A 16246-nucleotide genomic window follows, 5' to 3' on the forward strand; every position below is an offset into this window, starting at 1 on the left:
AAATTTCAAGTTTGAACAATACCATAATTTCATGAGCTGGAGCGACAACACTATTGTTGTTAAGAACTATTGGGGTGTTTTGTCATTTGGAAAATCATTTTCTTACTCAAACATTGCACCTTAAAATATATTCTGACAGTACACTTTTGTCATAAAATTAATGGAACAGGAAATACATTTTTTTAAATTATTTTTTTATTGTACAAGTCATGTTATAGTTTCTTACAGTTCCTTATATTAAAAACTGTTTGATTCTTGCCTGTCAGACAAAAATGTACATGATCTAGAGCAATCCAGCACAAATGAACCCTATAGTAACTTTACAACAGCAGTAAACATTTTCATTTTGGGTGTAACAAGAATAGCTGATGGTGATGTCAGACTAGGAAGTGATTGACACAACAGGCAAGTACTATGGGTGAAGCGTTGGTGCGTATGTTTCATGATAAATAAAAAGGTTGGAACAAACACAGAACACTTTTCACAACAAACAAAATTAATAGCAGCCTGGCTTTAAGATCGCTGTGTGTGTGTACTTTATTTTTGTGCACAGACTTAGAAATGGTTTCAGGTTTTCTTAAAAAAAAAGCTGAGTTGTATTTCAAACTCATTAACCTTTTCAGCCAGTTAATTCTGAATATGTGCCATTCTGTTCTATTCTGCCACCGATGAATTTGTTTTGTATTTATTTATTGCATTTATACAGTGCTTTCTATACAAAATGTACAGTACATAGCAGAAAAAAAGAACAAACCACAATACATTTGTTGTATAGCATGTCGCACATACAACTGCCACAGTCAGAAATCTCTTATTTAAAATATCAGATTTCAGTAACAGTATACACATAAAACAAAATCTGCAATTTTAAAGTTAAATTCAAACCCACTAAGTTAAGAAAGCCATTTTATAAAAGTACATTTTTAGTCTTGGCTTGAAAACTGTAAAGGTCCCAGCTTCCCTGACAAACGAAGGCAGAGCATTCCAAAAATGTATCAGAGCGCTTCAAGAAAAAGCTCTACCTCCTGTGTTGCTTTTGTTGACCCTACGAATAAAGCAACCCTGCACACTGTGATCTCAAAGTGTGGTGTGGAAGATACAGGGTCAGTAACAAGGTGCTCATCCATTCAGGGTAAGTTAACAGCGGAATCTTAAAATCAATTCTATACTACACGGGAGCCAGTGTAAAGAGGCCATAACAGGGTCAATATGTTCACTTTTCCTGGTTTTAGTCAGAATTCTTGCGACGGTATTCGGAACAAGCTGCAAGCAGGGTTCCACACGTTTTGGGACACCAGAAAAAAAGTTCATTACAATTCTAGATGAAACAAAGGCATGCATTAGTCTCTCAGCATCAGATACAGAAATAATTGCTCTAAGTTTGGCTATATTTCTCAAATGGTAGAAAAGATACTTTAGTAATATATGTCTCAAATGATAGATCAGGATCAAAGATGACCACAAAACTCTTAATTTCTATAAGTTTTGATGAGAGACTGCAAGGGTCGAGCTCATGCAGTCCCACATTTCCTTTTAGTTGGTTCTATGATCCCACTAGCATAACCTGTTTTATCTGAATTCAACTTGATGTCTGTAAGGCAAGTAACTAATATCACCCAGGCAGAAGACATTCCTGGCTTTAGGAACAAATATAGTTGGATATCTTCAGCATAGCAATGGAAGTTCACTCCGAGTCTGTGGATAACGATACTTAACGGTAACATATATAATGAAAACAACAACGGACCTAGAATGGAGCCTTGTAACACCACAGACAACTTCCGATAATGCTGACTTTACCTCCCCATTAGAGACGAACTAAAACCTATCAGAAAGATAAGATTTGAACCAGGATAGGACAAGGTCAGACAGTCCCACTGTGCTTTCAAGACGATTCAGTGGGATGGAATGGTTTGCATTATCAAAGGCAGCACTTAGAGCTAGAAGAATTAATACTAATGGAAAACCTGAGTTAGAGCTCATCAGCAGATCATTCAGAACTCTGACAAGAGCCGCCTCGGTGCTATGTTAAGAGTTAGAAATTTTTGTAATTGAATTGCAAAAACTCTCGCTAGAACCTTATCTAAGAATGGTAGGTTGGAGATTGGCCTATAGTTATTGATGACTTCAGGGTCCTGTGATAAAGAGAGAAAGAATCTCCCTCCCGATCAGTAACGGTGCTGTGTAAGGTTGGTAGTATGCTTCCCCATAGACGAGTCTACTCTACGGTGGGTGGAAACAGGAAGTCGACCATTTTGGTGGAGGCACGTAGCTGCTAGTACACGAGATGACTCACCTATGATCAGCTGTAGGCCAAGCAGCGATTGGTTACACCGGGGCGCTGAGCTGATTGCAAGGAGGAGTTGGGTAGTACAAACGGGATGCAGCTATGCAAGTACGACCCCTTACACTGACTATTGATGACACGTCCGGAGCCTGGATTTGTTTTGTTTTTGTTTTGTTGTTGCAGAGGAGTAAAGGGGAGAGTGGAGCTGCAGCCATGGAGCCTGCACAAACGGACTTAACGTTTTACTGCCAAGTACCGAAAAGCACTGCCAAACACCACCTAGGGAAGAAGGACTCTCACCACAAGAGCACAGTTTCGTGCATGGAGGATTGGGGTACAGGATTGTTATTATTTTTGTTATTGTTTGGGACTGCAACCTGCTGCTAGTATATATATTTTTTTGATAATTTCTTTTTGTTATATAAGTAAACAGAGACTGTTTTGGGAGTTAAATCATTGTTGGATTATTACACACTTTGCACATCCTGATCACAGGTCCAAATTGTGTTTCTTAAGTGTAGGCTTTACCCAGCTACCTTAAGTGCTGAGGGAGCTACACCGGAGGAAAGTAAACTGTTTATCATTTTTAAAATGTGGGTATTACTAACACCAAGAATATATTTTAATAGTTTTGTAGGAATAGGATCAAGAGTGCATGTAGTAGCTCTCACATGTTGAACTAGCTCTGTCAGTTCCTGTAAGGTAATCAAAGAAAAAAGCCCCCATAGTAGCCTGAATAGAAGGTGTCTGTAGAATCTCTTTTCTGATGTCTAATATTTTATTTTTAAAGAAATGTAAGAAGTCATTGCAACTGTGAGAGGAGTTAATGTCAACAGTAAGACTATAAGGGGAAGGATTAATTCATTTATCTATAGCAGCAAAAATAAATCTAGGATTATTTTTATTTGTTTAAATTAAATTGGAATAATATGATGATCTAGCCCACGCCAGAGGCTTCCTATATTTAACCAGGTGGCTTTTCCATGAAGTGTAATGAACATGCAGTTCAGATTCCCACCATCTCCGTTCTAGTTTATGACCCTCGTATGTCATTTCACGGGTTGTATCATTAAACCACAGTGAGCTTTTTTTAAGACACTCTCTGAGTTTTGATTGGTACTACAGTATCTAAGATACCAGTCAAGGCGGTGTTGTAGGTATTAACCAGTCTACTGATAAGGGCTCAAAGAGTGGTAATGAGCTCAAAACACTTGAAAAGAATTATTTACCCTGGATTTAAATGTATGGTCCACAGTCTTTGTAGATATTGGTAGATTCACCTCAACTAGAAAGGCAAGATGATCAGAAATAGTAAGATCTAGGGTTATGACATTCTTAAGAGAGAAACCATGAGAAATTACCAGATCTAAAGTATGGCCACGATTATGCGTAGAACCTTTGACATGCAGGATATAATCTAAGGAATCCAGTAGCCTAAGGAGTTAGTGTCAGAATCAATGTCAACATGAAGGTTAAAATCACCCAATAAAAGAATCATATTTGACTGTCAATATAGATAGCAGATACACAAATTCAGTCAGAAATAGCAGGTTTGACTTAGGTGGTAGATACATAATTACAATATGAACAGGTAATGGACTGTTTAAAGTCAAGGTTAAAACTTAAAAAGATGAATAACCTTCAACAATTTCCCGTTTGAGTCTGAGTTCACTACAGAAAAAAGTAGCAAGACCACCTCCCCTCCCAGTAAAGCGAGCTTTCTGGAAAAATAATTGTTAGGTGGATGCCATTGAAAGGTAAGAACTTGGTAACAGCAAGGGTTATCAACTAAACTATAAACATTTCATTGTGCTTTGTTCATGTTACTTTCAAATCGGCAGTTCTGATTGATAGGCAGTGTTTTGGAGGAAGATGGGGAATGTGGTGAGATCCCATAGTGGCATGGGAATATTGCATGTATAAATGTACTTTAGATTAGAAGCCAATTCATCAGGGGTTAGTTTGTGCTGGATCACACCTGATCCCAGATCAGGTACCTTTTTAAATTTGAGAATTGAACAGTTTTCAAATGATGAACCTTATGAAAACGATAATGTTAAAACATGGCTAAGTAAATGTGGGCATGCAGCTACCAACACCAACAAAAGCACATGAATCCCCAATCCACAAGCAGCTGACAACTTGAAGCACATATGACAGGTACTGTAAATCAAGGTTAGTACATTAGGTTCAGAAACAAAAAATGCTATCCCTCTTCCTTAATTATAAGCTCTGTTACCTTTTGTTTACCAATTGCCATTATATATTCCTGTAGCTGCTACGCAAACTCCCCACTAACTCCAGAGAAAGAATTGCCTGTCTCACACTGATGGCTTGTCTGCGAGAGCCTTCTATGTCTCTGTACACAACACGTCATTACTCTTACAGAGTCGAAGGAGAGGCTGTCAGACTGTTACTGTCTCAGTCACGTATATATTGCTACAGAAATGGACATCAATGAGAATTGAATTATTAAAGTTGAAAAATATAATGTTCTTTATGCTAGCAGTGTCAGTGGTTATAACAACAATAAAAGGAAAGATGCCATATGGTAAGAAATAGCAAAACAATTGGAAATTGATGGTATGTCTACCTCTTTATTTCACCTTAGTCTCACTGGTGTGAACACTTAGGGTTCACATGTCTGCTGAAGGGTGCACAAATAGATGACTTATTCTAATTTGGGGCAGTGCAGGTGATAGATTACTGCAAACCTCTAATTCATAACTCCTAACGAACCCCATATGTTAGCTACCTTTGAACATGATACAACTAGATTGTTATTTGCTATTTAACTCATTGAAATGCTATACCTTACACCTGGGTTTGATTAGAAGTTCACTAAAAAAACAGGTATGGACTATTAACTCCAAACCCAGCCCCAACTGCCATAACCGCAGTGTTATGTACCATTAAAGCTTTATATCAGTGCTGTCCAATCACGTTTCTGAAGGGCCATTCCACCCCAGGTATTACAGGTAAAATGGGATAATTAACTACTTTAGAGTTGGGATGGAGCTTTAATTGGTTATATTAGACAAGTTTGGCTACACCTGCTTTATATAATTGCAACAATGAACATTAGATGCTCCCACCATCCTGTGCTCATCTGCTTGTTGATCCCACATGTTTTAGCACATACTCAACAAGAGTCAGCCACCATGTCGGCAGTAGCCTAGAAAGCATGTTTGGAGTAAACATTGGGAGGTGGCAGATTCATATATTTCATATCAGTTCTAAAACAAGCATATGGCAGGCGTTGTTTCCTCCTGTGCTTAAAAGTCTTCACTCATCAACTGTGTTGCTGCACATCAATGCCCACCCCGCCAACAGCGGAGCCTGTTTATTTAAAAGGAGTTAATCGAAAGCCATATTGAAATGTTTTTTTCACCAAGACTTACTTATTAATGCATAAATATTAAACAATGTACACCCCTGTTCCAGGGGCTGGATTAAAGGATGTGGGGGCCCTACGCTAACCCATATTTTGGGGGCCCATATTGGTTAATCTGGACCTGCTTGGGGGAGGTATACCAAGTCATGTTTTGGGGACCACCTACATACTTACTCTTTCGCAACAACCAGGGTACTCAAGGTATGAGGCTTCTTCAACTATTTATGCCTTTATTGCCTCAATGACAGAAATCACATGCAAGTGATAATAATTCAATCTCACTGTTGTTAATAATAATTTTAATTTACACTCAAACATTTGTGGGAACATAGAACGTGATATGATGCAATATGGATCACAAAAAAAAAAAAAAAAGTCAGTGCCAGACAGTAAAGTACAAAAACATAAGCAAGTACATAATATAACATCCACTGAGGTTAATGGATCAGTGGTTTTGTTAGTTTACCAGAAAGTCCAGCAGCTATTATATACAATAGCAGCAGAATTATAGATATAGCAAAATAAAAACAATGTTTGTTTTTTCCAAACCTGTTTAGACTCCTTTTACAGACCAGTAGCAGCATGGTATTCAATAGAACAAAACAATCTAGTTTAACAGAAGCGTGGAATAACTTGTCTGTGCTTTACTACTTTGTTGGTTTTTTTTTTTTGTAGCAGGAGAAATTAACACTATGCACTTAAACCGTTCTTGCCAGCTGCAGATATCCACTTTTGAATTTCCTTCAGCTTCCCACATTGTACACATTTACCTTTACCTGCCTTTTTTTAATTCCTAATTGAAAAGAAAAGTTGTGTACATTTGAGACAAGACAGGTTTTTATATTGGTCCTAAAACTGAAATAAATATTATATGTAAATTGAGCGTGATTCATACATTTTATCCTGCAGACTGATTCCTCTGATGTAGGACTAGTGTTGGATCTCTCCCAGGAGGTAGATGACGTGGGGCATTTGGCATTGTACGTTAGCAGGAAGCTGCTTGCGTGAGAGACTTAGAGACCAGGTATGTTGTACTCGAAAAAGCAATGCCTAGCTCGCCCACATGTAGTTTTTGTAAAATGTCCCAAACAAACGGCGACCTTGAGTTGGCTCCAATTCTGCTGGGGCCAAGCTACGCTATAGTATAATTTGCACATCAGTTAATCCGGCCCTGGCCGGTCCACACTTATTTAAAATGCCTGCTGATTAATTTAAACCCAACACTATAGAACGTTCTTTTTTCATCAGCATTGTTTTAGGTCTGGTCTTTTGATTTGTCATGAAATAAACTTATATATACAGTAGGCTACTCCTGAATATGCACTTACAGCCAGACACAAGCCAGATATAATTAGCAGTTTGTCAACAAATCCATTCTTTTAAATTTCATGCTATACCACAGATGCACCACAATGACAGGATCTTTAACACCAATCTGTGTTTCAAGAGGCCTACCTCACTGGTTTTAATTATTATTTAAAATTGTGTTTGTATTATAATAATGTTTTCCTTTTAATGATAATGCTATATTTTCAACAGCACACTGACACGTTGTATATATCCCCGCTCCCCAAAATATTCACAGCGCATGAGCCTTAGAAATGTTCAAATATGCTCCGTGAATAGCTTGCCATATTGAAATAATAGGCCTTCTTGTGACAGGGTGTCTGTCACTTTCGTGGGTATGCCTATGAGTGAGTGGAGAGACACACAGGATTGATGTGTTTGTCACGCTCCACAGGCGTGCAGGATTTAATACAAAAGAGGTCATGTGATGTTACCAGCAATGGTAACGCACAAAGGACACATACAGCAAGCTGTACAAAGGAAAAATAAAACACAGTAAAAAAAACTACAAATAAGAGCCGCAGTGAAAACGGCTAGCGATACTCCCCTAAACAGGAGTTCCCGCTGGAATACACTTCTCTCTATACTGTAGGCTGCTGTTGTTTTCACCTGAAACTAAGCTCCTTTCTAACACGCCCCGGTATACACACGATCATCAGTGGCTGCAGTTTCTTCTTGCGTGAATGCTGGAACCCTGACCCTGGTTAACCCATGCAGTCGTCAGCAGTCTCCACTTCTCTTCAACGGGATTCCAGAGCTCCGTAGCGCCGAGTCTCATGGCCTTCCAGCAGCCTCGACCAATCTGGGCCGGATGTTTTTAAGGAAGCGGACATTAAGTTGTGACACGCCCACCTACTGGACAGGGATTAGCAGAACCAGTCGATTGCTGCCTTTCCCCTCAACCAAACACAGCAGACAGCAAGTCCTAACCGAGCACCCGCTAGCAAACAATTAAATAATTACAAAAATACACAAAAACCTCCCACATCCCTGCTACACTCCTGTTTATTAAAATGGAAAAGACAAGATTATCAAACTATATAAAAATAAGTCTATTTCTGTGCACACTGTCTCTGAGTCTGAGTGGATCTTTAATAGCTAGGCTATCATGGCCACATGCTTTGAGCTGTTAACCATTTCATAGTCCAGTCTGAACCCTGATTGGGTTATTTTGTATCAGTTTATCATGAAAATCACCCTTTCCTGCATTTGAACACCTACACAAGGGGTGTCCATCCCTGGGCCTGGAGATCTGCAGGGTTTTCTGATTTTTTTCTCTCCACTCAAGTTCTCAATTACTTAATTTAATGAAGTACTTTCTTAATTGGTCAACACTAACTTTTTTCCAGGTTTTGGCCATTGATGATTTAAAGATACCAATAAAACCAGTAGGATTGTGCCTCTCCAGTACCAGGGGTGACCTCCCCTGAATTATTCAGTCTTTGTAAATATTGGGTGGTACAGTAAATATCTAAACCAGGCTAACATGAAAACTGTTGAAAGAGGGCTGTGAAATCCAGCAGCCCCACAGCACAATGGCAATGATGCCATTTAATAAAATACAAATTAAATGTATGGATGGATTTTTAAGTCACTATAGTCATCTGTTGATTGGGTCTACATATACTCAATGCAAGGGAATATGCTAAACCAATGATGTGTTTAATATACTGTATGGAACCACAGTTGCCAGTATTATATCCTCGATATGCACCCTGGTGCAAGTTTCTATCTTTCACCCTATATCAACCAACTTTGATACTATTTCCTCACTTCCTACTGCAGTTGATCCTAGGGCTCTGTCATCTATCATTTTAGGAAACAAGACCCAGAGTAAAAAAAAACCCTTAGCTGGCAGCAATCATTAAATATGTTTTCTTATAATTAGTTTCTCAGACTAGTGACCCTTTATGTTACAGCCAAATTCATGACACAACCGATTACTAAGGGTAAGAGCTGGCGGACATGGTCAGGCCTTGCCATACGGTAAGTAAGCATGCTGGAAATCAACCCAATTAATTACTTCAATGATGTAATGCTGCAATGTCAATCAGTTTTTCCTTTAGTGACTTTGACATTAATCAAGCCTATCAGCTGTTGGAGGTAATAAAGTGGACAATTGAATCTATCTGAGAAGGTCCTCATTGAAGGGGCCTGTTGTCTAAACTGCAAATACAAGCAAAACAAAAAAGTACTTGTGAAACAAATCCGGGTGGTCTTTTCTCTAAATTGGAAGTAGATGTAATGAAATGTTGGTAACACTTTACATTAAGTGTCTCTCATTAATGTGTATTCACATAGGAGTTACTTACACATAATTGCCATGTTAATATGCATAGTTACAATGTACTTAATGTGTATGTAATAATAATATTGGGAACATAACCATAATCTCCTCTAGATTTTCATTTCCGACCTTTCAAACAGGGCACCCTCTTTAATTACTCCATAGCTTTTTTCAAACTGCAACCCTGCTGCGCATAATGCATTATGGACAACTGCAAAAAGGTCTACAAGGCAATGTGGGAAAGAGAAAGAAGACTAATTTCTGAAATTACAGACAGTGAGGCAATTCTTTTAAGACCCCACTGGGCTTCAGTAACCTTTGGTATTTTTTTCAGTTAGATAAAAGTCTATATTTCTCCATGCACATTTATCATGTTTGAAAAAATTTCCTGACAGTAGACGATAAAGTAATTCCGTACGCACTTATCTTTCTCAATCAACTAAATGAGAGAACAGTATGGACTGTCACATCAACACTTGTGTGCCAGGCATTAGAGTAACTGCTTTACGTTGGTGTACCATGATAAATGACTACAATTATATTGTCTGTCAGAATGACGTTTTTAGATGTTATTACTTTTTATGCCTTCACTGGGCAGTGTCGACATGCACTGTACATATACAAATAAAAAGAAGCTGAAGTATCCATACAGATGAGAAGTTGAGTGTGTGTTGGGCGGGTGGGCAGGCGGGCCGGGGATTGGTGATGATGAAAACCCACACAATGTAAGTATATTTTCCCATAACGTCCTTTTGCTCCTATATATGGTTTAGTGCAACTTAAAAGCCTTCCATGAGGAAGCATGCTCCGTCAGACAGCCAGTATTTTGCTTTTCTCAAAGAATGCAACCTTTCTGGTTTTAATCAGGACATTGCAGTGCTGGAAGCAAAAATACAAACAGAATACTGACATAAGAGGATGGTGAAACTTGCAATTCAAGTTTCTTAAGCAGTTAATGTATTTAGTATAAACATTATCCCACAGAATGTGTGCGTTCAAAATAAAGGTTAAAGTCAGTGGTTCATTTGTAAACAAAAAGGTACCAGGATCTTAAGAAAGAGGGATAGCATTTTTTTTGCTTACCTAATGTATCGCCCATGATTTACAATAGCTGCCACATAAGCTTCAAGTTTTCATCTGCTTGTAAATAGGGGTTTCGTGCTTTCTTGTTGGTGTCGGTAGCTGCATTCCAACCTTTTGCTTATCATGTCATTGCTGAGAATTGGGGGTGACCGAGGGCTGCAATGGAATATATGTGTTGATAACTTAAAGAAGAGTAAGGAGATTCCCCTTGGCTCACCGAGAGTCACCCTCGCAGAGGTGAGACCAAACCGTTCAGTCTCAGAGGCTGGGAAGCAACTGTTACTTCCCAAAAGGGGGATCTAAATGGGATGATGACAGTGATAGTTAAATTTGGTCAGGGGTCCCACTTGACTCACAGGAGACAAAGCCAGCGGTAGCTGTGCTTCTAAGGTTGGGAAGTGAAGCACCCCCAAAAGAGACCCCAGGCACCTCCCAACTGTGTCATCAGTACAATCATAATCCTCCAATGAGGTTATTTTGCTCCTTTCCATGATCTAGTCATGGAATCTCTTTGCCTTGCTTCCGCCTTTGGTTCTCTCCACTGTTCTAAATTCACTGTCCCTCCCCCTTCACAGTATTGCTTGTATGCCCGCAGTGGGGGGCCATCTCTCCAATGGGACCACCAGAGGTTTCCTCTCAAAAAGGGGGTGGTTCCTCTTCAATGAATGGTAAGATTAGTCTTTTAAAAAAAACAAAAAAAAAACACAGAGAGCAAACTCAAGGCTTGGGGTTTAAATAGGGGATTAGCAGATGTTATTGGAAGGAAGGAAGTAGGGTGAGGAGCCTTCATTCATGCCCCCTAAATAACACACAAGTTTACAATTAATGTGGGTGAGGAGGATGGTTTTGTGTGTGTATATAAAGAAATATCATTGGGGTTTACGGGAGTTATTATGAAGTTGTGTATTGTGTATGTGAAACTGGTGGCTCAGTTTAAAACTACAATATTTTAAAATATATATTCTGTTTTGGTTAAACCGTTTGGCCCTTGTGCCTGTTTGTTTTGTTTTGTTTGTTATTTATAATTAACCACCCATCTGCCCATTTATTTTGTCAATTTCGATGTCAAAAACTGGCTTTTTTTTTTTTTTTTTGCAGATTTTTCATTCTTAGAATCAAAAAAGCAATTTGGACAGTGTTCAAAACTATTTTTGCCTTATTTTTAAAAAAAATACACACTTTTTTATTGCTATTATGAAAAATGGAAATATAATATCTCAATTTGTTTACAATTGTAGCATAACAATATACATCACAAAGTAATATATTTTTTTTTTTACAATTGCAGCATTATAACAACAGTGCAACAAAGTCATATCACTTTTTAGAAATTATTTTTTGGGTGATAGATTTCAAACCAGACACTCTTCAAACTCATCAATAATAATGTCTTTATCTAGTACATATACATCAGAAAAGTTCGCAAAGAGTTGCAAATTTTCAATCACGCCATATACAGGGTGATTGATGTGGTAAACTTACTTCCTATCTTCCACTGTTTTGGGTACGGGTGTGTATTGCTGTATGTGCATTATTATCTGTGAAGTGTTCCTCATCAGCAGAATAAATGGGTTCCTTACAACCCTTTGTAACAAAAACAGAAATACCCTCATCTCATTCGCTGTAGTAAGCATCTATTTTTTACGGATCATCTATGCAGGGCCAGATTAAGAACTCACAGAGCCCTGGGCACAGAATATAGCAACCCAAAAACAGCCTTTATTTTCACAAATTTTTCCCTGCAGTGCAGGATCTGTAGAAACTCGATCAGTGGTAGAGAAATGTATTTTGTTGAGCAGCTTTGAATGTATATAGTAAGAGGCTGTTGTATTTCTACCGCATTTTCTTCTGCCTGCAATTTCTTAACATTACCAGCTCCAGATGGGCATTCTTGCTCCTCATCATTTTTTTCAGCCACTTCACTGGGGCTTGTCTGTTTTTTTTGTTTTTTATAAACACGTTAAGTTTTGGAATTTTTTGGACTAAAGCTGCTTCTTTTTTTTTGTTGTTTCCGTTTAGCACCTCCACTTGAGTAGTGATGGTTAGTAGCTAAATCCATGATTTACTTATTAGCATATCAACGGCGGCAGCTAAAATACGTCTTTAACGCTAGCGTGAGCAAGCATACAGTGGTAGTACGTTAATTTACATATTCATACTGTGGTTCAAGCTCATTGGCGTTCCACTAGAAACAGGCAGGTCATGTGTCAAAAACACTCAAACCATTTTCAAGGGAGGGGGTTGTCAAGTGTTATTAAATAATAATGTAAAATTGAGAACAGTATTTACTGCTCTTACAGTGATATACACATGATACAAATACATTCTAAGGCTCTGTAAATGAAGAAAAAAATGGAAGATGAAATATATAAGGTCATAATTATGGGGCCCCTAGTTTTCTGGGTGCCCTGGGCCTGGGCTCCATAGGCCCGTTCCTTAATACGGCCCTGCATCTATGTTTGGGCTGGTCTGTCAAGCACATTTCTTATGGAATGCTGTCATCTGATAGCGAAAAACTAAAATGCAGACCACAGTACCATATAGTCTGTCTATTTATTTAGTGTACCACATCGAAAACACCTGTTAAACTTTGCAGATGCACATATAACTCCCTGCACGCTAGTCTTGCACTAGTGACACATTTGGACTTGCTTGTGCTCCATGTGGAAATCGCAGGATAAGCAGCTGAATGGTTAAAGAATGAGTGCATTTGCATTTTGCCCTGCAGTACTGAGAGTTTCTGTTTCCTGATCTGGTCACCCACCCAGCCATCCTGTTCACAGTAACCCGCTAGACGAAACAAGAATTCACGACCTAAAAGGACCTAACGTTTTTCAATAAATCTACTCTAAAATCCGTTATCGAGTTATCAGAAAAAAAGGAAATACTGTAGCTATTCTAATGCTCAATTGTTCCTGGTGATGTGAGATAAGTTTTTGATTTACATTTTCTTGCCTTATCTTTCTGGGATGTGTTTATGCAGAAACCTCCGGGAACATTATGGGAATCTGATGACTTAAATGTTTCTTTATTTTACACCATAAGCTTTTCCAAGAAAGTACAAGATATTGTTGGCTTTGAATTGTGCACTGTATGAAAATAGCATAACTCTTATACTGTGTAAGATTGGGTGCTGAAGTACTGTGAAAAATGTTATAAGCTGAATTAGGTTCCGGATTTCAAGTGCATTTCACACAAATAATATTTGTGCAATATTACCATGAAAAGGGAGGTTTCCCTCCCCTTCTTAGCATTCTCTAATTGTATTGTTCCTGAACACATGCTAACAGTGTGAAAAACTTGCAACAGAATGCAACAAAAGTCACTGTTGTCACAATTTGTGAAAAGTGAAAGAAAATCCAATAAACAGAGAATTTACACCCCACTAGCTGCTAAGCTTAATTTAGTGGTGTGTGTGTGTGTATGTGTGTGTGTGGACTACTTTTACCTGTAACAGTTGTTCTAAAAATATAGGCAGTTTATCACTTCTTCATATTATGCCACACATTGTCCTGCGTCCCACCGTGTTTGCTGCTAAGATGAACATCCTCTCTACAATTAAGTTTTATGCTTGAGAAAACTGATATCTTCCTGCCCCTGTCTTCCTGTTTGTCTAAATGTAAAAGTACTGACAGATGCACTGGAGTTGGTACAGTACTCAAGTCTTGTCCCAGAGGTGCGTGACTTAGAATCAGTCAATCAATCAGTCTTTATTTATATAGTATACTTCACATCAATAAAGGAGTCTCAGAGCACTTTACACAAAATAAAATATATATGTACATAGATAAGAAAATGCATTCATGATAAATTAAACAAAAACATAATGTATCCTAGGCAATATATAATTTAAAAGTATTACAATAATAAGACCCATACTAGAATCAAGAAATAACATTGTAAAAAAAGCGATAGCCAGTTAACCTCACGCAGTACATACATACATCTTTAAAGTTGTGACCCTGCAACTAAAGAACCCTTAAACGATCAGTGATGTTACATGAAGATTGGGCTGTCCTTTTATCTCCTCCAGAACGTATTGAACTACAGCAAAAGGGTGGCTATAAAGTTCTTCTGGGCTGTCTATGGCTTATAAATTGAGATGCTAAGGGATAGAATAGAACATCAATCATAAATCCGGTAATAGACCCATTTGGTGAGACATGAAGTTTTGCGCTGAAATAGTTTGAATGAGTAATAAGTGAGGATGAGATATTGCTTCCACTTGTTTAATTGGGCTCTGTGCTGAATCGAATCCTTGTACATTAGAAACAAGTCATTGTGCTTCTTTTTATAGGACAGGCATGACTTCATTGCCCTTTCTTCTGCAAATCTCATTAAGTGAAAACTTAATACTTCTGAAGCACCGAGAGCTTTGGCAAGATTACGAAAACATGAGTTTCAAGAGAGGGAAAAAAGTGCAGATCTTGCGAGATGAACATATTTCGGTATGTTTGCCAATAAGCTTAAAAAACAGCCGCTGTGCCTTGTTATTTCTCAAATAGAATGAATGCCAAGCTCATTTTATATTCTGTTTAGTTTATGCACTAGCTGCACATTCTTCCTTAAAACATTGCTTTACAAGAAGCAGTGCAACGTTATAAAGGTAAGTTTACTGGTATAATACTTGGCAAGTCTCAAAAAGGGTCTGTTAAAAAGAAACCCTTACCGATATCACAATTCTTGAAAAAAGGGTACACTGTCATTGAGTATCTGTTTGCAATAAGGGTACACTGTCATTGAGTATCAGTTTGCAATAAGGGTACACTGTCATTGAGTATCAGTTTGCAATAAGGGTACACTGTCATTGAGAATCAGTTTGAACATAAGAACATAAGAAAGTTTACAAACGAGAGGAGGCCATTCAGCCCATCTTGCTCGTTTGGTTGTTAGTAGCTTATTGATCCCAGAATCTCATCAAGCAGCTTCTTGAAGGATCCCAGGGTGTCAGCTTCAACAACATTACTGGGGAGTTGATTCCAGACCCTCATGATTCTCTGTGTAAAAAAGTGCCTCCTATTTTCTGTTCTGAATACACCTTTGTCTAATCTCCATTTGTGACCCCTGGTCCCTGTTTCTTTTTTCAGGTCGAAAAAGTCCCTTGGGTCGACATTGTCAATACCTTTTAGAATTTTGAATGCTTGAATTAGGTCGCCACGTAGTCTTCTTTGTTCAAGACTGAACAGATTCAATTATTTTAGCCTGTCTGCATATGACATGCCTTTTAAACCCGGAATAATTCTGGTCGCTCTTCTTTGCACTCTTCCTAGAGCAGCAATATCTTTTTTATAGCGAGGTGACCAGAACTGAACACAATATTCAAGATGAGGTCTTACTAGTGCATTGTACAGTTTTAACATTACTTCCCTTGATTTAAATTCAACACTTTTCACAATGTATCCGAGCATCTTGTTAGCCTTTTTTATAGCTTCCCCACATTGTCTAGATGAAGACATTTCTGAGTCAACAAAAACTCCTAGGTCTTTTTCATAGATTCCTTCTCCAATTTCAATATCTCCCATATGATATTTATAATGTACATTTTTATTTCCTGCGTGCAGTACCTTACACTTTTCTCTATTAAATGTCATTTGCCATGTGTCTGCCCAGTTCTGAATCCTGTCTAGATCATTTTGAATGACCTTTCTAATCAGTATTTTCTGTTTTCTACATGTTAACCACTCCCTAATCCATGTACATGTGTTTCCTTGAATCCCTACTGCATTCAGTTTGAGAATTAATCTTGTGTGTGGGACTGTCAAAAGCTTTCTGGTCTGTAGTTACCTGGTTCAGTTTTGTTTCCCTTTTTGTGGATCGGTATTACGTTTGCAATTTTCTAGTCTGTCGG

The sequence above is a fragment of the Polyodon spathula genome, chromosome 2 (assembly GCF_017654505.1).
Source record: "Polyodon spathula isolate WHYD16114869_AA chromosome 2, ASM1765450v1, whole genome shotgun sequence".
Lineage (NCBI taxonomy): Eukaryota > Metazoa > Chordata > Actinopteri > Acipenseriformes > Polyodontidae > Polyodon > Polyodon spathula.